This window comes from Haemaphysalis longicornis, unplaced genomic scaffold (assembly GCF_048455015.1).
Source record: "Haemaphysalis longicornis isolate Haplotype H1 unplaced genomic scaffold, Haemaphysalis longicornis Haplotype H1 scaffold_9, whole genome shotgun sequence".
Taxonomy (NCBI): domain Eukaryota; kingdom Metazoa; phylum Arthropoda; class Arachnida; order Ixodida; family Ixodidae; genus Haemaphysalis; species Haemaphysalis longicornis.
Genome location: NW_027526460.1, coordinates 131,609,705 through 131,635,531, shown reverse-complemented (window position 1 = coordinate 131,635,531; position 25,827 = coordinate 131,609,705). Strand labels below are relative to the sequence as shown.

Sequence of the window (25,827 nt, the reverse complement as noted above, 5' to 3'; positions counted from 1 at the left end):
GGGCCTCGTAACAAGAGAATAAATTTCCGTCAGCGTAAGAACCCGCGCGCGCGAGGTTTTATATATAACACGCACAAGTGCGCGCGAGCCCACACACACACACCGACACACACACACACGCATGTGATCTCTCCCTCACTACCGGAGAATGTGTGTGCAATTCCCAGAAATTCCGAGTGGTCCCGGAGACCTAAGCTGAACTGAATTGCAAGTGATTGAAAGCTATATACCAAACATTACCAGCCGTTGCAAGCAAATTTGAATTCCTGAAATTTCTTTAAAATTACAAGTAATGTCCAGAGAGTACAAGTAACTGCTAATTCCCCGTAAGCTCTAAGTTAAAGCCCTTAGAAGTAATTTCGGGTAAATTTGGAGAAATTCTAAGTACAGTAGACTCTCGATAAACGGAACTTCAAGGGACCGAAAAATTGAGTTCCGTTTACTGAGAGAGAAGTGCAAAGGTGCAAATTTATGAGCGTACACACTCTTATTGGCATTTCATGGAACTATATATGCACTAGAAGGTGAATGTAGCGATAGTTTTTCAGAAAGCAAGAAAACTACAAGAGGCTTAGGCACAGCATTCACAAAGTTGATTTGGCAACAATGGGTCGCTGTGCACTACTATAGTGTCTATAATATACTGGCAGTATATCCTAGGCACTATAGCACTACAAAATGCATCAATTATTTTTGTTCGAATCCTTGCAACTGCATCTTCACGGAGGCTAGAGACCTCAACTTCACGAGTGCTTACGAGCCACCGAATTTAGAAGACGGCAACGCGGTAATGAAGTGCGAATAGCGCCACGATGGCACGGACGAGGCGGCAGGAGCTGAGCCCTGCAACCTCGCCGTCTTGAATCGAGACCGAACGACTGGAACAAGAACTGCGATGTTGCATTCGTTGCACCAACACGGCTAACCGCTTACGAGACGAGGCTTACGAGGCCAATGAGGCTTAAAAAAAAATCACGGAGGAAGAAAAAAAAAAGCGAAACATCCGGAACCGTAAAAAGCTGATTCTCATGCCAATGGGTGTAACAAGAGTTCCAATTCTGGTTCCGTTTACACGGTGACGCAGAAATTTTACTTCCGATTACCGGGAGTTCTTTTACGTTATCTGAATACAAAACCAACCAACTTACAGGCTACTGTTCCGTTTAAGCGGCAATTCCGTTTAAGCGATTTCCGTTTATCGATATTCTACTGTAGTTTAAATTCGTTCCAAGTAGTATCGAATAATTCCGAGTAATTCTGGGAGTAACTTTAAAAAAAAATCGATGTTCCTAATTTACAGACAATCATAGCAGGTGAATTTTGCCTTTTTTCCTTGTAGCTGCTTCATGTCAGCGTTCTTTTGTCAATAACAAATGCAGCAGCAAACAGTTATTTGGGGCGTGACCTCTCAGTAAACGTGTGGGCGAACTCTGGTTGGTGGTCGGTCTTGGGCCTGTAGTAATTTGGGCATTTAATTGGCGCCCACCAAACCGGGTTATCCAACGCCGTCACTGCGTTATCCAACGCCGATTATTAACGGTCCGATGTCAAGACTTGAAGACACTAATTGTAAATGCGTAAGCTAGAGGTTGCTTTACTTCCATGACCACGACATCACTTTCGTCGACGCGGGTGTATATGCGTTGAGTCGTTCCTGGTATATTAGTCCGTACGCGCAGTCACCACTACGTAACGACGTCCACGTCAATATAAGACGTCAAAATAAGCCAATTTCGGTTTTGTTTATTTATTTATTTGTTTTATTTATTTAACACTGCACGCTTACAAAGCCCGAACCGGAGCCGATTAGTCCAGTTTTTACAAAAGCTTCGCTCAACTGGAGGGGGTGGAGAAAAAAACGCGAAAATAAGGCAGTTAATGAAGGAAGAGGAGGTAGCCTTTATTGTGGCAGGAAACCTCTACGTCAAGTGGAGGAAGTGGGAGTAGAAGGGGGGGTGTTTGTTACTTGGGACATCTTGAATGCGGACAGTTCGACCCAAAACAGGTGGGCTCCTCTAGAAGGTTGGAGAGGCCACGTGGGGTGAGGAGAGCAGGCTCAAGACTTTAAACTGGCCACATCAGTTAAGGTTTTATTATCTGTGCGTGCGAGTGGACCCCATGGAGGCAAAACGCCAAAATGAGGTAGTTTCGGTTTATGCGGCACACCAGTCCAGCGTTTATTATAGCTTCACGCAACTGGCTGCTTACGTTATTTCACGGAAATGAAATTATGTTCTGTAGATTTCGAACTATTGGCCCCCTCGCATTACGTCCCAGTCACCATTCTTACTGCAAGGAAAGATTTCAATGACACATTTAAAGTACTTCAAGGCATTCTTTCACGTGCAAACTGTTTAAGCGTAGTAAGCTGTGCACAGATCTTTTGAGCTGGCGTATATAGCACGCTTTTACGCAGCATGTTTTTCACGTGACCAATTTCCGTCTGACACCGCAATGTGGCAGTGCTCGTGGGTAGCTATTTCAATGTTCTTCAACCGGGAACGCAAACACGGCTCGTCGTGATAACGTTTGTCAAGGTAACGTCACAATAAAGAAGAACTCTAAAATTCCGTCAGAGCCGGTAAATCGGAACAGGCTGTCACCAGCACCTCTCTTGCGAGTTGCTCCCATTTTAGAGTAGCAGTTCCTTGGCGGATACCCAAGGCGACATCCCAGGGTAGTGTTAACAGCCTAGAAGATTATCACGGTGGCAGTGCGCATGCGCCTTTGGCCCGATAAAACCGGCCTATTCAACCTCCTTCCTCGCCACTACGAAGACAAATCCCGATACTCACCCGATTTCCGCTTGTATAACGATCGCTTTCAGCCTCCATGCAGACCCGACAGTGCAAAACGCGTTTACGGGGAAGCCAGCGAAAACATTTCGCCCATCCTTGCTGTTTCCGCGAAATTCATAATTCTTGTTTTTCTCTCGCGATGTGGTTTCTTCTGTCTCGAAAGACGAATGGGGATCTACACGTTATTGTGTTTTTATGCAGCTGCAGCGAGGCAGCTGCGTAAAAAAAAATGCGCGCGAAATGAAACAAGTGGCTCACCGGACGGAGTGGACAGTGTGTGGCGTCGCCTCTCGTTGGACTTGTAAATGCAGCTGACGGTTCTGACTCACTTTTCTCGGTGACAATGGCTCGTATACCCTTGCTCGGATGCTGCAAATAGAAAGTTGATAGCGTATTCAGCGTAGCTAGCCACTCAGAGCCACGTACATAGAATAGACCTCATCATCTTACTGTGCCGTGTCAGTAGCCTCTTTATCAACGGACCGTCCTTGCTGCGCCGAAATTAGCCCGATCTAACTGAGCACGTGTGAAAACAGTGCTAAACACGCCCGAACCATAACGATATAACAATGCTTAAATAATCAAGACGTCCGTAAATGAATGAGTAAAAGTGAACTTTACCGCTGACAATAACTCCGCATTCTTTGTGCGTCCTCTTATAGCAAACAAATTTTTCTGCATTGAACACCAACGTCAGCTTTGTGCATCACGGGAACACAATTAAACGCGTGGTGGTTAAACACTTTTCATGGAGGAAGAGCTTTAGCTTAAAAGCAGGCCATTGTTAAAAGCAAACCCAACGCACGCTGGCGATTTGCACAGAAACCACGGCATAAACAAATCTTGGTTATATAATATTTGTCAAGCGAACGTCAAGTAGGATGCAAAACGCACGAACCTTGCTTTGTAGAGGTAACTGACGTCTCGCAGGCCGCCACTTGTAAATGCGAAGAATCTGCCGTTGGTCTTCAAGTAAGTTTGCGTTCGTAGCACTTCGAACGCTCAGAAGCGACCTACTAGTCGTAAACGGCCGGTCTCTGGTTGATATGACGGTCTTCCTTTACGCTGTTAGTGCTCTTCATGCACGCGCAGCTGAAGACGGCAATAGCAGTCGCAGTGCTTTGTCTTGCTTCGGCAACTAAACGTGGTCGATGAAACAGTGGGCGATGTGGTCCCTGCGTCTTCCTTCAACTGCGGTGCTAGCTTCTACGGAATGGCTCTCGGAAGCAACACAGCCAGCCTCACGAATGAAGGCTGGTTCTTGGTCAAGGACTGTCGGCAAAACTTGCACCGTCTTCCACCAAAGCCACGATAGCCCATAAATGTAATACGTTATCGGGGACTAACAATTTCTGAACAACGACAGAGATGGCCAGGCCAGTAGAGAAGATGTCCTGTAAGACAGGTCTTCGCAGCGCAGCGGGACGTCGTCTTCTACGGGGAGCTGCCTCTTCGAAGGGACCGGCTGCTGGGTCTCAGTCCAAGGCGCGCTCTTCGGCGGCGACGGCCGGCTGTGAGGGCCGGGAGGCTACGGCGCGAGGCCTTGGCAGAGGATCTGCGCGTCCAGCAGCCACGGCTTGGCGGCCCGCGAGCACGTGGCGAGCGGCAGCGGAGGCGGCAGCAGCCGGGAGCCTTCGACCATACCTCGAGTCACCGCCAGCACGAACAGGTCCAGACCAGTGAGGCGCCTGCTGCTTCTACCGGGGACGGCGGTGCGACGACGCTAAACGGGTGCCGGTTGCTGCTGCACGGGGCCGATACGGGAGGTGCTGCTGATGGCCTGCGGAAGAGAATCCAATCATTAGGCAAGCACTCATTGACCTTACGTGGCTTTGAAGGAAGGACAGTTTTCGAAGTCGAGAGCATGACGGAGTACCGTCTGGCCAGGAGGGTACATTCGGAACAAAAAAGAGACGCCGACCAGTCCAAACAAAACGTACTGACGTTTCGGCTTCCAGCACGGAAGCCTTGTTCACAATGAATGCATCACCCAAGCTCAAACTTACTCAAGCCCACTTAAACAACCCACTTCTGGTGATGCATTCATTGTGAACAAGGCTTCCATGCTGGAAGCCGAAACGTCAGTACGTTTTGTTTGGACTGGTCGGCGTCTCTTTTTTGTTCCGAACGGCAGTTTACACAGTAGAAAATGGAGGTGACGTGTCGCCTGTATGGTTTCGCCGTATCTATTTTCTCAAAATAGAACCTGATATTTTACTGCTCGCATTGCGCGTTCGGTTAGCAACAAAAGGCTAAAGAAAGCGACTGAAATATCGTGACCGACTTCATCTGCCATGTACGAACGTGATACGCACCCCACTGGGACTCAAGAGAAGCACGAGGAAGATAAGGATGAAAACGGTAATAAATTCCCAATACATCCACCGTGATCCGTGCCCGTCGCAGTCGGCCACAGTCTCAATATACGCACAGTCTTTGTCAAAATTTTCTAAGTCATGCCAAATGTATATACTCCATAAAAATTTCGAAGTAGAAGCTTACCTCAAACATTTTATGCCAGAAGTCTAGAAAAAACTTTTTTTCTTCGTCATAATATAATTTCGTCACAGTTGAGTATTAATCTTTTTCTTTTAAATGTTTGCGGCTCACAAACCCCTGGCGTCGCCTAGGAAATTTTGACAAAGACTGCACATGCTGACATCCAAGTGTCTATTTTTACACTCAAACGCCAATGCTCACAGGGCGTTATCCTGGTGGCTAAGAAAGCGTGTTCTCATTTGTCCTGTCGAAGGTGCTCGTGTATATAATGCCACAGCCGTCCAGGCTAAATAAAGCTTCCTGTTTTTATGTAGAAAGCATGCGCTTACGGCAAGCCTCGCTCGCTTTATGACGGATTGCACGTACACGATGCAAGCTAATAAGCGTTGGAACGAAAGTTGGCTCTGCCAGCTGCAAGTGACCTTGAATGCCAGCAAAAAGGCCGCCGACTTGATTGGTTCGCCACAAGCGGGCACGAAAATTGCTTTGAAAAAGGATTCGGCACGCTTGAGTGCCTCGATAACTGCTTCAGCTGCAAGTGGGTTCGGTGATTGGAGTTTATTTCTTTTTATGCGTAAACACAGGAGGTTCAAACCCACCAGACCTCTTTGCCGGTATGGGCATCCCCCCGAAACATTCAAAGCGAGTGCCGCGCCCTGTACAGTGGAGGGACGTGACGTCACCAGCGGAGCGCCGGTGCGCGAGCGTGGCGGTGGAAGCTCCCAGTGTACAAAAGGATGACGTGCAGTCCTCAAAAGTGTTAACAACAACAAAGAAGCGGGGGCTAGCCCATGCACAGAGGATGGCGAGGATGCCCTTTTGCACTCAGCTGCTCCGGTTCATGCGCACTACCTCTCTGATAACCCGCGCAGCATCGCGAACAGCCGCTCTGTGCACAGGCTGACATCCACTTCTTTGTTATTGTTAACACTTCTGAGGACTGTACACGATACACGGTGACGTCACGCCACTCCACTGCACCGGCGGAGCGCGAATGATAACATGGCAATGATGACTCATGTGGCGTGACGGCGTGGCGAGCGTTAGTCATCGTGGGGCATAAGAAGCAAGTGATGCCTCAGCAGAACACAAATAAGCATCTAACAAACAAGATGTGTCGACAGGATTGTCAAATCTGATCCATGTTTACGTACCCCACAACAAATCTGCGAAATGTCGTGCCAAATTCTTTATTTTTCATTCTCTATAGGTTGGCAGGTCCCCTTCTCCAAATTTGAGTATTCATTTTCAAAGCGTGCCTATATCGGCGGGGATGTTCTATTACGTACTTTCACTTTAAACTTACAATATTTACAATAGCATAATAATAATAATAATAATAATAATAATAATAATAATAATAATAATAATAATAATAATAATAATGCATACTAATTATTACGTTATAATTACGCTACAGTGTCAAACTCACAATGAAATTTCGAAATCTGCGCCATTTGAGTTACACTTTAGGTTCCGAAGCTTTACTTGTTCGCTTGCAAATTGTTCCAGCGGAAGGACCGTTCCCGTTGTGCTCAAAGCAGATACGAGTGATAACTCGGCTGCGAATAGGCTTGTTGAAATTCACGAGGAGCGGCGAGAAGAAAAGTACGTATGTCCGACGCTCTTTAGCACTGAGTAAAAAAGCAGTTTACGCTCTGGTATATCTTGTATTCACTGGCGAGGCCCGCATTCAGGCAACTATGCGAGTACGCCGTCACTGGTTACGTCGGACTCCGCGGGATGGCGGTACTTGTCCGTGCTAAGCACATGATTTGTGTTAGACGTTCCAAACTCTACCCCACCCAACGCAAAGTAATGGCTTGAGTCCAATGTGAGTGCGATTAATAGCATTTATGTTGGCGAACGCACGCCGGTGTTTTTTTTTCGGCATGCGGGTGCAGTGGCACAAGCCGCGCCATGTCCGTGGTTCAGCGGCCATGCCCGTGGCCGTTTCCAATGCTGCCAGGCGAAAAAATTTACAGCTAAACTTTTCAATGAATACCACCTGCACATCACAAGAAATAGATAGCTGGAATTTACTCATTAGGCAGGCTCGCTGATATTATCAGTGAAGGGGGGGGGGGTGTATATGTGGCTGTGTGTTACAGTAGAAAGAGGCAATCTTAATCTGTGCCCTTCCAGTGTACCGCTAGCGGAAGAATAAGAAACCGACGAACACGTGAATGTCCGACGCTCTTTAGCACTGAGTAAAAAAGCACTTTACGCTCTGGTGATGCTTCAAAATGAGGCTATATTTGAGAAATGTCAACTTTCGCTAATTACGTTAACTGCTAAATGGGAAGAAAGCAGGGGGATGTGCTGTGTGCGCGGTTCACTGTCGCATGAAAGAAGTATACCACGATTGATTGCTATAATTTGCAACCAGTTTCTGTTCTGTGTGTTGATACAACCATTGATACAAATTGATACAACCACCCCGCAGCAGGGGTTTATTTGCTAACGGTATTGCGCTACTCTGAGCATGAGATCGCGGTTTCAATTTCAAGCCGCGGCGGCCAGTTTTCTGATGTCGACGAAAAAGTAAAAAAAAAACCAAGTGTCGAAATTAGCGTTAACGGATCCCAGGTGGTTAGAATTAATGAGTCGCCATTAACTACAGAACGCCTCAGAATCCGCAACCCATTCAAAGACTCGGCGCATAAAATACGAATTTCGGAGTAATACAATCCGAGTGGCGTTAAAAATTCACTAGAAGGTTCGTATATGTATGTGCGCAATCTTCAAAAATTGGCCGCGTATCTGCTCCTCTCGTTGCAAATGTCGATGAAAGACGATAGTCAACTGGCACCCCTGACAAATAAATGCCTCCTTTCTATTTCCCGCTCACCTCTCACGCTGTTCCTCTCCCATATCGTTCCTCCCAAGATAACACGCTAGAGGTTTGCTCAAGTCAATTTAAATTTGCCGCGTTCCACTGCTCCAAGTCGGGTATCTCGATGCCAGCGCTGCCATACGGCGGAGAAGCGCGTGAATTGAGGCACCCTACTACAACGTTTATAGAACCACGTTGCCCTACTCCACGAGCGTCAAAGCGGAACGTCGAACCTATCTAATGGAACCTTTCGTTGCTGTTGCCGTTTGATTTTTCTAAATGCCGCTAGGTAGCGCGGGCAACAGCAGGCGACGGTTTTCTGCAGTAGATGTAGTATTTCATTTGCCATCGCGAAAAACAAGCATCTGTGAATCTTTTAAATAAAAGAACGCTGGAAATATAACTCATGTATTGATTTTTCTGCCGTATATTTGCGTAATGTCTTGTTCTTGTTCAACAGCGTTGACAAGTATGAACATTAACACCGGACTTAGACGTTTAGATTTGGCTGTGGGTATGTAAGACTATTGCGCAGTTTCTGTTTCACTTTGTTCGGGTAGCTGGATGGAGTAACAGACAGACAGACCAAAATTTCTTCATTTAAGTATCTCAAGAAAGGCTATCGTCTTTAAAAATCATGAACTATTTTACTCAGAAGCGGGGATGGCCAGCGAAGCTCTTTAGCACACGACATAGAACACGAAACAGAACGACATACGACACATCATACAGGTGAAAGGCATCAGCAAATTGTATTTCTCTTGAGCGTTGACAGCGACCATTTCTAAGGAAGAAAGACACATACATACACACACACTTATTTCGATTCTGCCGGTTTTGAAAACAGTCTGCCGGTCTTGTCCATTGATAACTAATCTAATCTACTCAAAATTCTTCTCTAAGTGGTGAGGTGTATAAGCTTGGGCCCATATGTTTTTATCTTGAAAGTTACGCCTATTATCAATTATAATCTACTCAAAATGTATATCTAAGTGATGAGATGTACAGGCATGAGGTCCAAATGCATGTTTTGAACGGCGTGTGATTTTGGTGGTGACCGCCTCGCACTTCAAGGACACGTGCAGCCTCGGCAGTTCCCATGGACATGAAAAGTACATAGAACCCTAGCAAGGAGCTTCGCTTTAAATTTTCCACGTGACATCTGCCTCATCACTTACATAGGCGGAGCACTATCACGCGTAGCGAATGTAATGGCGCGCGATTTCAACCGTTTGTATACGCCATAAACAATCTTGCTCCCTCATCTATACACTCGGTGATAGGAATAAAAAAAATGCTCTATGTACACAAAAAAGTTGGCTCCAATCTACGCTGTGTAGGTGGTCGGAAAGGAAAGCTTTAAACGAGACCCACAACAATTGCCCATGCGACGTCACTTGAACTTACACACGTGGCTCTACAAAGAGTGAAACCAGAGATTCTGCCATCCGTTACTTGGAATTCGGGCGCCGTCCCGAATGCAGCAGCAGCGTCGGCCACGGCCGGGCTAGAGTGGCGGACGGCGCCGCTGTAGCCAGGCCGTGAGTCGGGAGAATTTTAGGAGCGCCTTTCGAAGGGTGAGACAGCGGAACCTAGCCATCCTGATGTGCTAGCTCGGGGCTACACCACCACGTGACACAAGCGCATACACTGAAGCAATGTGGCATGTGATCTCAGTGATTCCCATTTATACCGATTTAAACTAGTTAGTTTAGCAAGTCTGAGAGTTGCGAGAAAGCTGAGTAAACTTTTCTAATCGCAGTTTATCAGAACCAGTTGCTACTTTCGCCTTTTGTAATGGCTCTTAAAACACAACCGAAATGGTATTCATCAATTTAGAAAACCGAGTCCCGTTCGTGGGAAGCAGTGCGCAGAAGGTAGCGCTTCTCAAGCGGTCAGATGTCTGTATATGGGTTGTACATTTTGTTTTCCCGCGCTGCAAACCAATCCTTAACGTATGTTTGCCGTACGACTACTTAGTTCCGTCGGGTGCGGATTACCCAGGAGGTGCTGTCGAACAAATTAATCAAGCCGTGCAAAGGCGCCGCACAATGGACGCGAAACTGCACCAAAACAGGCCCAAAACAACCGTCGCTGAAGCAGACGATAAAGCCGTACCGCCGATGCTGCCGCCGGCGAGCAGGCACTTCAGCGCGGGGAACGCTGGGTAAATTCGCCCGGCCACCTCTAGCGTGCTCCGTGAGTGAAAACCTCCCCCCCCCTCTCCCCGCCGCCGCCTCCGACGCGTTGGGAGTTTGTTGTCTCGCACGCCACGAAAGAACCGTTGGCTGGTAGAGCTAGAAAGCTTTGCTTTAAAACTGCTTCCAGAGCTGCCATATGGCTAATGCCGCCCCACTTTTTCCGGTCCTGCTGGCATTTCCTTTTGATGCTTTCAATCTTCGGATAATTTCTTGTTCTATTTATCACCAGCCAGTTCCTGAATTGTTTGAAGATTTGCAGGTGCAGTTCCAATATACAAATATTGCTCTGAATTCGCAGCAAGTATCTACCACGTCCAATTTTTCGCACCCTTTGGGCGTCGTTTAATCTTTTTGAGCCACTCCTTCCCAACCGCATAACGCCATGGCTTTCTTTAAGAATGGTCTACAACCCCTAAGGGTGGACATACTTATGAAGCTTAGACCTCATATCATAAAGGTAGGGGTGAGGTAATGCTCAAGCGACATCTGTGGTGCTCAACCAACATTGAGGACAGCTTTCCCAAGTGCACCTCAGCTTCATTAGTGAGGTTGAGGTTGAGGCGGCGAGGTCGAGGCTGCTAACTTGAGTTTCTGGTGAGGCCTATGACCACAGGCAACCTGGATGGTTGCATGTCCCTCGCAACTGATCTATTCAGAAAAGAGGTCAGCTAGATGATGGTAATCATCTCTGCAAGGCCTTTGGCGTTGCCTGCCGTGACCTACTCATGCGCAATCTGTTACACTGATATACACCCTGCTATAATCTCTCGCGTGATACCACTGTATGGTGAGACAGGCTTCACGTGAGTAGGTCGGCTTCCAATTCCAATGAGGCAAGTAGCAATGATTCAAATGAATTGTTCTCCGCCCTGCTTTATATGCGAATCATACAAAGTGCACCTCGGCAGGTATTTGTGTTCATTTTGTGACGTTACCCTTTTCCATTGAAGTCTTTTTTGCGCCCGTTGAGAATGCACTTGACCTATGCCGTAACAAAGATAGTGAATCATCATCATCATCAGCAGCAGCAGCAGCAGCAGCAGTCTACTCAGGTTCATTGCAGAAGACGCAGAGGCGGATATCGTGAATACAGAGTATATATAGGCAAGACCTTTCCAGACTACTAAAGCCGGAAGTACGGCATGTCAGCATTGTTAAAAGTATAGAAAACCTTAAGAATATTGGACAAAACGTAAGTACACAACCAAGAGCAACAGCATTCTTTGTTCAAAAGTACACATTAGGTTGGTTTTCGCAAAAACTAGCGAAAGTAAGGTGACAAATGGTGTCGAAGAAAGTCGAGATAAAATCGCAACAAAAGATGTCGGCTCGAGCTGAGCCAAGAACAATAGAAACAAAAGACAGACGCTGGCTCGCGTTTCCCGCTTGAGCGGCGCCAATAGGTTCGGGTGGCTTGCAAGCCGCCCGGATCTGGTTCTCCCGCACGGTGTACGTTCGATAAAGAAAATTCGCAGACTACCAAGGTACTCATTATGCGAAATGTGATCACAGCTGTTTTGCCAGTATACGGAGGCAATGAACTTCGCAGTGGCCGCGTTTACATGGTTTCCACAGAAGCGCAGCGAACCCAGTTCCTGCAGCATCGACATCATGTAAGCGGCGCGCTGCGCTGGGAAATCGCTGCGGAGTCACAGCGTCAGCATGTGCTACACGGTAACTTTCAGTTGGCAATTGTGCTCTCACTTACAACTTCTTCCTATGTATTTACAATGGGGCACTCGATAGACAATCGGTTCAACAGCCTTCCCAAGGCCTTTGAAACGACCGTGTAGCACAGGTACTACAGTCCATCCCGGATATATCGAACTCCAAGAGGATCGCAAATAACTTCGATATATCGATAATTCGATATATATAAAGTATTTTCTTTCGCATAGGATTTCCAAAGGAATTTTGGACTGTTCAATATGTGCAATAATTTGATATATCTGGGTTCGATATATCTGGGATCGACTGTAGACGCGTGGTCTCGCCGCTGCGCCAGCTAGCTGCGATGCGTTTTTGTCACAGCCATGTTTGAAGCTCGCCCAGAGACGTGCATGTGCAGTAGCCGAGCGATTTTTCGGACCTGGAGGGGAACGAAAAATAGCCCTAATAAATGAGCAGCCCAAAAAATCCTCGAGTCGCTTAAACGAAATTTATTTCATTTAAATAGGACTGAAGAAGTCGCGAATGGTTCCTTGCCTTAAAATCCTCCTTCGTGTGAGAACGTCTGCTTGTATATCTGCAAGCGTCACGTTTACTTCGTAAACGTTGGACAACTACGCCAAAGCGTTGGCGATGTCTCGCGTCGATGGTTGAGAAATTACATGCAAAATTAGGGCCTTTCCGACTACATCCAATTTGCGACTACATGCAAAATTACGGTCTCCAATATCAAAGTTTGTTACCCCGGCGCGAGCCAAGCGAATCCCCATCTAATCTGAAGCTAGCCATTGGTGGATTAGGATTCAAAATGGCGTCGTCCTGGGGTCGCACCGTGGCTCTGTCACGGAAAATTCTGTCCGGAAAATCAAAATTTTGGCTTTATTTTGTCCGAAATATCCGCTGTTCAAATAGATTACTCCCATGGTACAACTTGCGGGTCATATAAGAAGTCTGGAATATCCAGCAAGTCCGAATTTTCGGAGTCCGGAAAAACGTCCGGCTACTGTATGTGCAACTGCAGAGCATTCTTGCGTCATCTCTTATTCTCGCGGGCAGACATCACTCATGCAGTGCATACTGTATGTGCAATTACTGATCATTCTTGCGTCATCTCTTAGCCTCGCGGGCAGACGTCACTCAGGCAGAGCAGTGTCTCCAGTTATGGTTTCAGTGCACTCGTTCACAGCGTACATTGACGATGACGATGATCGGCAGATTAACTACAGCGCTAAGGTCCCTAAAATTTCACGGGCCTTATACAGCGCGCTACTCTGCCGCCATCTCTTATGGGGTCCCCGCTGTGCAGCACGGCTAGACTGTGCGGCTAGATCGTGCGCTATACAGTGTTCTAGTACACTATAGTGCGGCACTCCGCTATCCTCATCGCGCTCTCTTCGCTATCATAGTCCCTGTGCTCCACGTTCGCTCCGTTACGTCAACGACAACGTCAACGCAGTTCAAAGCACGAACGGACGTTTAACAGATGCGCATTAAAAATGAAAAAACCGCCGCTTGTGCTGGTTGTTGTCTCTCACCATTCGGCAACTTGGTAAGCTCCGGTTATTTCCCCGTTTGACTATTCTGCTAGCCCTTTCATATCTTCATTCGTTTTAACAAAGGAGGCCTCAACTTGCGCTATGTGAAAAACTCATACATGCATGCAGAGTTGTTTTATCAAATGGAACTAACGATCACTCATGGCTTTACATTATTATTTACATGCACACACCCCCTGACCCGAAGTGGCGAAGTGGCGACCATCCCAACCACTGCTTTCCTTTTTTTTTTCGGCAACACTGTGGGCCAACCCACACTTTTCGCTCAGCTAGAGATAGAACAAATCTCTCAGTCTGCTCCGCGATGCTGAATCCCATTCAGCTTAGTGGGCTGCAGAAGTCACGTACGGCCGCTTAAAAAAATCCAGCCGCAGGGGCTGCATTTCCCCCCACATGTAATAGAGATGCGACCTGTCAGCAGCGCTTCGATAGTCTCGCCATGCTTTATCACAATGAAACGCTTGGCAGCGTAGCGTTACGCTCATGCTCGCACATACTGGCAGCCGAAGATTAGATAGAGCAGTGCCCGGCATCTTTAATTCAAAAATAATCGAGACGAAGATTAGATAGAGCAGTGCGTGGCATCTTTATTTGGAAATAATCGATTCATATCGGTTTCAAAAGGGCGATACCCACAGCGCTTTGTCCCCACAATCTGGCAGTGTGCGGTATGTGTCAGCAAAGGTGCACGTGCTTTTACCGCTTGTCTGTCGCTTTTCGGGATTGATTCTTAAATGTTACCTGGCGCCAAATTTGGCAGTTTACTCGTGCGCAGCAGGAACAATTGACCTCATTCAAACAATAAGCGTTTACGTATTGTTCGGAGCTTCCCTTAGCCCGTCTTGATTGTACTTCGATCATTCGCTCGCAGAAAAGCGTGAGCGAGCAAAGAAAAGCACGACGTTGATATGTGGCTTCACTTTCTCTGCTTGCTCGCTAAGCTAGCATGCTGCTGCTCCTCGAAGCTCTGGTGTACAGGGGTATTAAAAGAAATACGAACAACTGAGCATACAACCTCCAACGCATGCCAGACCGTCTGGCTGCACTGTCAGTAAACTGCGCGCATGCGTATCTACAGTTCTTTCAGAGCGTTTGAGACTGTGGCCTACTGTTAGGGGAAATGGTTGACAAAGAAGCGACGCCGGTGATTTATTTTGAGGCGTCTTATGCTCTCGCCACTGCGCATGCTGTTACCTACTACATTCGGCAGCCAAGCCCGCAGTAGGCTGCTTGCAGCTAAGATGGTGCCCTTCAGCGATCATCCTGCTCAGTGGCGACGCAGCGTGAAAAGGCGCCTCGAAATAAACGATCGGCGTCGCCTCTTGAACAAACCTTTCTCATAAATGTACGCCACACTCTCAAACGCTCTCAAAGAAGTGCGCATGCGCCCAGTTTGCTGACTTTGCAGCCAGATGTGTCGGAGGCTGCGCTCCGTTGTTCGCATTTCTTTTAACCCCCCCGTGTACAGTCAAAGCTAAATGACAGTAAACACGGGAGCCCGTGCACCCAGTACATGCAGAGCGGTCTAGCGATGGGATCGCGCCCTTTTATAGTTGGTACTCTGCTGATCCACTCCCTGTAAACGTTTGATTGCGCTGGTGTCTCCGTCGGATGTATACGGAAACTATTCCAGAGAAGACACGTGCAGATGGGTGGTTTTTCGTCAAGCAGCAAAACAGTGAGAACTCATTCAAAAGTTTGTTTTTTTGCGCCCAGGATAGGCGCTAAAAAGTGCTTCTTCCTTGGTTGAGTGATTGATTGATTGTAGGGTTTAACGCGCCGACGCAACGCAGGCGATGAGGCGCGCCGTAGAGGAGGGCTCCGGATTAATTTTAACCACCTGGGGATCTTTAACGTGCGCCGAAATCTCGTACACACGGGCGTTTTTGCTTTTCGCCTCCATCAGAAAAGCGGCCACCGCGGCCGGGAATCGAACCCGCAACCTCGTGCTCAGTAGCGCAACGCCTTAGCCACTGGGCCAAAGTGCTTCATTCCTCACGTCGTCATATTTCCAGATGACGTGACATAACTACTGCAGCAGGCAACCATACGATAAAGCACCTTCAGGGAGTCCGTCCGCTAACCGCACAAACTGAGAGCGCGCTAGCCTGTCACCAGAGTGCGCTGCGTGTACTATCGTGACAAATTGAAATACGAACAACGGAGCGCGTGGCTTTCAGTACATGCCACGAAGCCACTCCTACGCATACATAAGGCAAATAAAAGTCTCTCTCTCTCTCTCTCTCTCTCCCCCTCTCTCCTGGCGACGGGCCGCGTATGCGCAGTGCGAAGAAGTTACGAGAGTTCCTGACCAACCTGGATAGTTGATACGGAAAGACCATCGTACTTCGATCGTCCGTTGGGCGCTCAGAGCGAAATAAAAAATAAGGAATATACCTGCGTGCGCCGTTTTCACTCCGCGTAGCGACGAAGTTACATAACGCTCGCGTGAGCGGGAGCCGAACGCGGCGGGAAGACAAACAAAAAAGCTCACACGCTGAACGTCAGTGTTTCCATATCAACGTTGGACACAAACTCTCGTAACTTGTTTCCACTACGTGTACTGAATGAAAGCCTACGCGCTCCGTTGTTCGTATTTCAATTTATTACGATAGTACTTCTAGTACAAAGAACGCGCGCTGGTGCTTGCTGTACGTGAAGTGACAAAGCAGGGGGTATAAATAGCGTAAACGCGTAGGACAAGACACAATGAACGGTACAAACACAAGAGATGACTTGCTCACTCCCGTGGCCTGCGCCAAAGCTGTCGCAGAGAGCACACGGCCTTTTACGCGCTGCACTTGAAACAGAACTGCTGAACCATGAAAAAGTGCAGGTGGTGTCGCTTCTTGTTCTGAACAAAGATAATCTTGGCATCCGCTAATTTAATGCCGCCAATCAACCGCACTGGCATGCAGGGTGAACGATTGAGGTAAATTCAAATTTCGTTGGTGCTGTTTACAGCTAATAAATCGTGTCGTCGGAAGTATTTGGGAGATGGGAAAGAATAAAAGCGGAACATGGAGCTGCCCCCGATGCTCATTCCCGCCAAACGAATCCGACGTTCTTGTTTTCAGCAGCCTGGTTTCACCACAAGTATATTCCCTAGCCCAACACTTTAAATTTGAAGTTCTACCGGGGTATTTACGTGCCGAAGGTGCGCCTGGGGTTACAATGCTCACCGTAATAGACCACGTGGGAATCTTTAACCTTAGCTGAACTTCTCAGCACAGCAGCATTTTCATAATTTTTGTATCCATTATACAAAAGGATGCGTCTAATCTCACGGCAGCCGTGGGAATTACCGCCAGGAAATTCTCGGGGCAGTTGCCGTAAAACTGGCTGGCCTGAAATTCGCTGAATAATATTACCTCCCTACATAATCAACACAACCTAACCTAACGTAACCTACCCAAATCTAGCCCAACTGTAACAAACCTAACCTAGCTTAGCCCAAAGACGCAGATCAGAACATATATTAAACCTAATCCGTCCCATTCTAGAAGTTTTGTGCGTCGATCTCTTGATATATCAACAACCAGGACAAAAAAAAAAGATTAGCAAAGTCCTAATGAGCGAAAACTGTAAAAATTCCGAAAGCTAAAAAAACTTTCCCCGTGCAGGACTCGAACTTGATCCTTTTCGTTCCAAACCACAGCGCCACATGAGCCGCTGTAGGAACGACTTTTTAAAGAATATTTGTCCCAGAGAACCTCCGGGTGGCGTGCTTAGCCAATCAGAGGCGACTGCTGTGAGAAATTGCTCACGGTAATTCTCCTGGTTGGCGTGATACGACAATACCCATTAAAAATAGCCGCCACTGCTCGGACGGAACATGGATAGCCAATATCGTGTATACTGCTCGGCACATTGACTGAGCTCCCGAGGCGAGTAACACGTTTAGATCGTTCAGCTCGTCAAAGTGCGCAAGGCAACCGTAAGTTCTGTTTTTTTTTGTTTTTTTTTTTGCTTTCAAGATGCTGACAGTTATTTCATTCGAACAATAAAACTTCCCGTACTTGTTCGTTACCTAGAGACAAGTTGAGGTCAAATTTACAGGCACTGAGCAGGTGTTCCCGCTTACTTGCTGAAACGGTTGATCGCAAACATACGAATACACTGCCACGATCAAGCTCGATGTTCTTTTTTTTTTTTTTTTGCTTGCTTGCTTGCTTGTGTATTTTATTAGCGCCTGTTCAGATGCATGCCTCAAAACAGAATTAGAGAGCGTTTCCGAGTTCCACGCATTTAGCTAGGCGTTTCATTAATACGTACGGCGTTTTCAAAGGCTTATCAGGTTACAATCCGATGTTCCTGAGCTAAAAAAAAATGACGCCGTACCCCGATTCTTTGGATTCAAAGCGAATCGAAAATGTAGTACCGCAGTCGATTCGAGCATGCAGACAATAAATACCTTTGAGAAGCAGCTGAACGTCGCGAAGTACGTAGGACTTGGACACGAATGCCGTCGTCGCTTCCTTAAGCGTGGGAACGAAGTGTCAACGCGACTTTAGCACGTGCACAAAGCAGACAACAACGGGCAACTTCTTTCTTTCGTGTTCGGTGCAGATACTCTCAGAGAGCGTCGTCCACAACGGCTTCGACGAGAGGCGGCTCGGTTGTCACAGCCCGTATCGGAGCACGAACGACGACTGCTCGCTGGCGGGAAGCGGCTCACTGCAGCCTGTATCTTCGCACTTTGGGCCGGTCCACGCCAGATAATCGCCGACTACGCTCGCGCTTTCTTTCTTCGTTATCAAGGGCGGAGCGATTGTGGCTGTGCGCCTATCGTGGGCTTCGGCCCCTGTGACGTATCGACGGCTTTCTCCCGCGGAGGCCAAGGAGCAAAACAACGCCAGCGCGTGCTCTGGGTGCAAGGTCGACGGCGAAGAGGGACGCACCCCGGGCGGCACACCGCCTAAACGCGAAAGTCATTGCCGTCATTGCTCTGTGAACTTAGCGCTGCTCCCAGCCTCATTTCCCTGTCCCGGAAGTCCCGTCGCAGCAGCTGGCGCAAGTGCGAACCGACTGTGCCAGCGACGCTGATGAGTTTCTATTATTCCCCTCTTCCGATATCAGCGGGAAAGGCGGCAGCGAGCGAACATGCCGCCTGCTTGCCCGACGACCCGCGCCGTCTGTTTGCTACAGAATGAGCGTCGTTGATTGATGCAGGCTCCAATAACGACGGCGAAAGTGCGGTCTCTCCTTTAAAACTGCCGGCTTTCATCTACCGTCTGCTGCGCCTGAAAGGGCTATAAAGAAAAAATGCAAGTTCTGTTTGAAAGAACTAGACTTTGGTAGCTTACTCAGCTTCCACTCCAGCAACGAAAGTCGTTTTTTAACCGAAAAAAAATATTACGCAACTTTCAAATTTCTCGCTTAGTGCTGTAATATGGGCAGGAGTGACATGTTATGGACCGGCACTAAAACCTTTTTATCAATGTGCTAATTGTGCGTTACCATTACAGTGAGGAGATCAACGGAACTAGAGACCCCCCTGCAGTTTTTCAGTCACGTTTTTCGGCAGTGGCCGCCAATTACACAAACAAGATTCTGTGACGTCATAGAAAATTGCCGGAACTTGGCTGGGGAGTCGCTCCTGCTTCGTCTATTCATTTAGTATTTCGACTATTTGTCCGAAGTTGGAGATAAAATTGATACTGTTATCGGGACAAAACAGCCTTGTTAATCAACCGAACTACGTATTTTGTCTTTATGGCCCCATTTCACGGGGCGGTAGCCGACACGTTTAAGGATGGCCCCCGGAAGAGCATGGCGACTCCGAGATCAGGCTGGCAGCATTATTTTGTGGAATAACCTTACTTACGACAAAAGCGTAACAGCACTAAACCACGAGGGAGACTGGTGCCACAAGCAGCCTGTTCGACCGCTGGCTTCCAGCCGTGCGCTGACTAATAAACCTCGAGCTTTTATGCCTGTCATGTCAAATAATCATATCCAAAGAAATTCAAGGTAAATATCTAAACAGCGAAAGAATAGACGAGAGTTCGCGAACAGTGAACTGAGAAAAACGACGGGCAATAGGCCTCGCGCGCTCGTATGGTGGCGCCACTGAATTCGAACCAGCGGCGCCCCCTGTCGACACGCGCCGCATCTTTTGCTCGTACCGCGCTTCGCCGGTCCGCGTATCCCGTGCGCAGGGCCAGCGTGACTAGGTGAAGCGAGTCGTTCGTGAACTGTTCTGCGGCTTCGAATAAATAGGGAGCCCTGAGAAATACTTAAAAAATAAAAGCTACCTGACCTGCGGAAAAAAAAAAAAAGACTAGACGCCAGCAACCATGTCTTCGGAATCAATGCAGAAATTCAGACCGAAACAGGACCTTCCATATAGCCCCAGAACATGGTGTGATTCAAATGCATAGTTTAAAATGCAAGTGCGGCTGGGAGTAAGCAAAAAATATGGAATATAAATTTTAGTCCGTCAACATTTTTTGCTAATACCCCAGAGTCCAATCTGTGTAATTCCTGGCATTTGCACAATAACGCACAATGGGAGATCGAAGTTTACGCGTCGTAATAGTGTAACTGTAGACCATTTGTCGAGTGAAGTTAGAAATACAGGAAAAAAGAATAAAAATGAACTTGCTTTATCGAGAAGTCTACCTATTCACAACAATCACGCGATTAATAAAACAAAATTATAAACAACCCGGAAATGTAACCCGAATAACACAAAAAATGATTAAAATTGTGCCCACCTCCCCGCGAGGGGAACCCTGTGTAGATGCGACGCATCGTGGGGTTCACTTGGTGTTTCCGTTGGATTGATTCTGAAATCGCGTGAAACGTGTCGGGAACGCGTATGATTATTATGTTTTATGATTATTATTATGTTTTATTGGCCAATCTTGGTCAATCCCTCTAAGTGGTATGCTTGGGGCTTCGCTGTCGCAACGACCTTTACTCCATCATTGTTGCTGTAAGTGGGAGCTTCTTTTCTTTTATTGCAAGTGTTAATCATTGCCCCATCATGCGTTGTATCAGTAGCATCTTGACGTAGTTTGAATGAGTCAAGGATATAAGGCGCGTTCGTAGCATTTCATTCTGTCCCGGTTTTGTGGCGCAGTGGGAAGAGCACCATGTACCTCGCGTTCCGCCCACAGGGTCGTGGGATCGAAACCGGGCGCCGCTAACTATTATTTTTTTTATAGTGTAGGGGGAGGGGTGTGGACGGACAACGCCGTATGGAAGGCGAGTGAATGAGATGCAGTCGCATCTAATACGCACCAAACCTCAAACGCCTTGCATTCGCCCAATAGGGCATAATTATTAAAGCCTTTGTTGTATAATAACGTAAATGTATGTTATTTGTATAAGAAAAACTAAAAATACTGATAGAGCTAGAAATGAACTAATGGAACAAAAAGAAAACCAATTCACCGCACTCACCTGTTTCTCAATTCCGAAATAACACAAACCAGAAAAGCAAACAAAAACACGAAGAAGTCAGAAAAGCACCAATCTGGCTGCAATTAAAAGCCTCAAGATGAACAGAAGTGGCGTAGGAAGCCATACAGATGTACAATTCTGTAAATTTCTCGCATTTTGTTGATAGTTCACGTACATAATCCCTTGCTTCGTGTCAGTGCTCTGCAAAACCAAAGCGCTTTTTTTTTTCGAAGAAGCTGCTGGAAGGCTGTCTGCCGCGGCTGAGGCTAACAGACGACGACGGCGATTTTACATGAGTAGCCCCGATAGCCGGGCAGAAATTGCCCATGAAGTTGCCCCGGGCGTGGGATAAGCCATCTGTGCGTCCAACACAGGACACACAGCAACAAATAAAACGATTATTTATATGTTAGCACGACGAGCGCTATTGAAACTGTCGTATTGAAACGTCACCCGAAAAAGGTTCCCGTACAAATTCGTGATGTAAAATGCGGTTTTGTTGACGTTCCTGCGTACGAGGGCAGCCACAAAAATGTAGAGCGAACATATGCTCCGACAGACGCTGTTGACGAAGAAATGCTGGAACCAAGCGTTGAGGCGATCAGATGGCTCCTCGGAGCACAACCTGCGCTCTCCTTAATAACATTCGCATAAAAACAAACATAATTTATTTTTCGACAATGTTCCATACTTGTTTCTGTAACTGTTGAGCCATCGGCAAAGATAAAAGTAGGCAGAATTGCTTATTTTTCGCCCGTAAAGGCACCGTTCTGTGATACCTCCGGCGCTGGGGGCGGCTGACGCGCCGGCCCCGTACGAGCAAAATATGCCGCCGTGGCTGCCAGGAGGCGCTGCCTCTGCCGCTCAAGTAGCAGCGCACTAGCCCGGAATAAATTAGTCTTTCCTTCGGGGGGCGATGGGCCGTACACAAATGATTGATGAGAAACTTTTGCGGCAGCCTACCGTGCCAACAATTTGTGCTACTTTTGGCTCTATAAAGGGACATCGAAAGCAAAAAAGTTGAGGGAGGCACATTTCTCCCTGTAACCGGGCATGTGGGAAAAATAGAGTCGTTTCCTCTAACAGCAATGGGGGGGAACGCAGAATGTGTGGTGTTTTGAAGTTTTAGATATTGTTAGAGCCATCATCACATAATGTGGGTGGGGCGATGGAAGCGATTGAATGTACTGCTCAACATGCTCCTGACTGAGTGTCGAAAGGGGCTCGGTTGAAAAAAAAAACCTGTGACCGTTGTTTACCCGTGTGTTAGTCCTTATGGTTAATTAAAGTTTTTGTGATTACACGTGGCGTGTTTGTGGCATTCATTTCAGAGTAACCTGCAGCCGGTGTTTGCTATTGCCACGTTGACGCTTCTCCGCCCCCACTGTAGCCGACTCTGCCCGCCATTGTCGTTTGAGCTGTGCTTTGCGCCGTAGCTCGCTGCGCGTGCGCTCTGCCGCGACAGACTCTCTTTCGCTCCCTCCATTGGGCCGTTCCCGCCTAGTATCTATAAATGCGAGAGTGTAGCTACACCATCTCTAAACCCGGGCACCCTCTCACCGGTTTCTTCTAGCTACTCTCCAACTTGGTTTCATTTATTTCTTTGCGCATGAGGTGCCGCCGACGGAGTTTCCTGCTTACACGACAACGCCGTATATTCCTTTCGCCTAACCATATTAAACTTCACTTTAAAAGTCCTCTAGCACAGTGTAGAGGCTGAGTATCCATCCAGGTTACCCTCCATCCCTGATCATACTTGCGTGACTGGGAGCCGAATTGGGGTGTAACGGAAAGCGCGGGTAATCGTGCCCCTCAGATGCCATCGTAATAGTGTCATGCGTAAGCTATTTTCATAACAGGAAATGAATACAACCTCATCAGTCATCGATATTTTTAGCCTTAATACGCCCCCGTTTCAATCCTGGCTGCCTGGTCGTTAGAGCGGATGTTCCGCCATATGCCCGCTGAGAGTATCGTGCAAGCAGCGCGCGGCGTTTGTGACATCGCGTAATTTTTCAGAACCGTGACATTTATGTCTGAGAGCGTGGTTAACGCGCCAGCGAGCGGCACCGAAGAGGGAGAGTGTAGCAACTGCACCTGCTATACCTGGTGGGGAGCAGCGATCACGTGGCTTCGCTAGCGCCTTCATCGCATAAGCTTCGACTTGCTCCGTCGAATTTCCGCTCCTCCCGAAGCAACCTTCTCCGCTGACGTCGTGCCTGTGAGTCACTGCTCTCACCGGCATTGCTGCTGATGACATATCCTGTTGTTTTCGAAAAGCACAAGTTTGTTTATGTAGGCAATGAAGTTCGCTAGAGGATATGATAGATTGAAAGTACCTGTCTATGCGCGCTCTTTTTTTACACTATTCGGGACTGTTAGACGAAACAAAATCAAAGCCGATTTCTTAAAGGAGCCATGAAGAGAAAATACAACTTCGTTTAATTTGAAAGAACTAGGATTCAGTATCTCACTCAACTCCATTAGAGCCACAAAAGATGTTTTTTAACGAAAAAAAAGCAAGAAATATTTAAAAACTTTCAAATTTTGCGTCACAGTGACGTGTTATGAGCAAGAATGACGTTATACGGGCCAACAATAAAACATAATTTTCAGTGCGTTAACTGCACGTTAGCATTCAAGTGATGCAGTCAAATGGAACTAGAGGCCCCATTACAGACATCCAGTCATCTGTCGTCGCGACAGGTCAGTTAGGCGGCCGCCAATCGCACAAACAAGGTTCCGTGACGTCATAGAGAAGTTGCGGGAAATTGGCTAGGGGGTCGCGACTGCTGCACACGTCTTCTTTAATATCTCCGTTATTTGTTCGAAGATTTCGATGATATTGGTATCATTGTTACCGGGACTAAGCAGTCTTTCTAATAAACCCAACTTGTATTTTGTCTTCATGGCTCCTTTAAGGGAAATATGGTTAAAACGCAAAGCTTCCTGCTGTGCAACCTGGGTCAAATCCAAAATCCACTCTCCCGAAGTCCAGTATCGAAACTGCCAAAGTCCAAAGCCAAAGGTCCAACCCCACACCACAAGAGTCCAAAGCAAAAGTTCAACCCTGCTTAGGGAATGTATTTCGTCGGCATCATCATTATAATCACCATCATCGATAACCGTATCTACTACTACAGCAAACTAGAATACTGTCAAACTATATTTTGCGTATTACGAGAGGGCTGTTAGGTGCGCAAACACATGCCATGGTCATCTTGTGGGGTGTATAATGTACCCTTTGTGAAATCTATTGTGTAAAGTTTACTTTCCTGCATCGTCTGATGTTGGCTTTTCTGCAGTGGGTTTTACTCGGACCTCAATGCCATCAATGAGGCATAGAAATCTTCGCTTTGAAAATACTAGTTCTGCTTCGTGGCTTGATGGCACTGGCGCTGTCTTCCGCTGGTATCGTATACGCCTCCTGCGCTTCGGCGTTGCTGGCGTTCTTGCGTGCTGGAGCACGCTAAGCCTACGCAGAAACTGGAGATACGGGTCGACGTCCAATCGTGCGCTCGTCCTTGTCGCTTCTTCTTTGTCCTTGTTTGTTTTGCGCAATAGAGTCAGTAGGTGGCCGGTAAAAAGCACAAAGGCTCATGGGTACGTCGTCTGCTCCAGCCACTTCCGGTTCGAGATCTCGCTTGGCCTCCCGTACGCCGGCGGCTTTCACGCGCGTGTGTGCGAGTTGTTTATTTGTCACAGAGTGTTTACCTTTCAGAGAAGCCCCTAGTAGGATTCATCGTTGTTACACATTGAATGTGCGATGCATGAGCGCTTTTTTTTTTTCGGTGGAAACAGATAAAGAACAAGCAGACGCGCGCGTGAAAGCCGTCGTCGTACGGGAGGCCAGGAGAGCTCCCGAACCGGAAGTGGCGGAACTCCGCGAGAGCAGGCAATGCACCCATGAGCCTTTGCGCTTTTTACCGGTCACCCATCCGGCAGCCCCGAGCCGAGAGAGAGAGAGAGAAACGCTTTATTCATATCGGGGTCTGTTAGGCGGGGCGGGTGGTCAGCAGCCGCAGCTGCTCAGCGACCTTGGCTGCTCTGTCCGTAAGGGCTTGTAGCGTCGTCAGGTCGGAGCAGCCCTGCAGCGCCGCCTCCCATGGCTCCGGGGTAGTGATGGGGATTATGGGGTCGTCGGGCAGGCCCACACGTGCTGCTGTACGGTAACCTAGCTTTGTGCTGCATGATGTGCAGTTGGGAGAGGCGAATAGGGAGGGTTGAACACTGTGAAAGATAGCTATGTGAGGTAAAAGTTCTGTTTGTAGGAGTCTCCAGAGTCGCTCACATGTGTAGCTAAGAGGAAGGTGGTCAGGGTATACCGGAGGCGAGTGAGGCAGTAATACGTGGCGATTTCGTGGTAGCCTAAGAGGCTGTCGCGCGCAATCGGGCATGCGGTGTGCCCGGGAGGGGAGTGCTCGGGCTACTTTCATGAGCCGCCTCATTGCCTCCAAGCCCAGTGTGGGCAGGAGTCCAGATCAGTTCTGCTTGGGTGGTGACTTGATTTTGCATAAGGTGTTTTAGGGCCTGGGTTGAGATGGCACCCGCAGCGAAATTTCGAATGGCCGTTTTCGAATCGGATATAATGAATTCAGAGGTCGGCCGGTGCGACAGGGCTAATTCGACTGCCGCCTCTTCCACCGTTGCAGGTTTCTAGTATGAATTGTAAGTGAGTTGATTTTTTTTTTTTTTTTTGCTATGAGCAGTGGGTGGAGCTGCTGACCAGCTCCGACCTTCCACACCAGCGACGATTGGTGGAGAGGGCACGGATGGCCAGCATAGCCCAAGCCATCCCGGACTAAGGAAGACTCCCACCGGGCGGGTGCCCTAACATCAGCACCTGGTCTCCAATAAAG

The 25,827-nt window shown here is 47.8% G+C and overlaps 1 protein-coding gene across 4 annotated transcripts in view; it reads right to left on the bottom strand.

Annotated features, from left to right (window-relative positions):
* LOC144152755 (solute carrier family 41 member 1-like) overlaps positions 1 to 18,532 on the bottom strand; it is a 102,790-nt gene extending 84,258 nt beyond the window's left edge. For 2 of the 4 annotated variants that reach the window (XM_077684182.1, XM_077684181.1), the window contains exons 1-3: positions 17,973 to 18,532; positions 3,697 to 4,578; positions 3,057 to 3,167 (exon numbers count right to left, since the gene is read on the bottom strand). The gene's annotated coding sequence lies outside the window, so the exon portion shown is untranslated. Of the gene's footprint in view, positions 1 to 2,795; positions 2,950 to 3,056; positions 3,168 to 3,696; positions 4,579 to 17,972 lie in introns of those variants that run through there. The other 2 variants (XM_077684184.1, XM_077684183.1) reach the window with 2 other exon arrangements.
* Between the last annotated feature and the right edge of the window lie 7,295 nt (positions 18,533 to 25,827).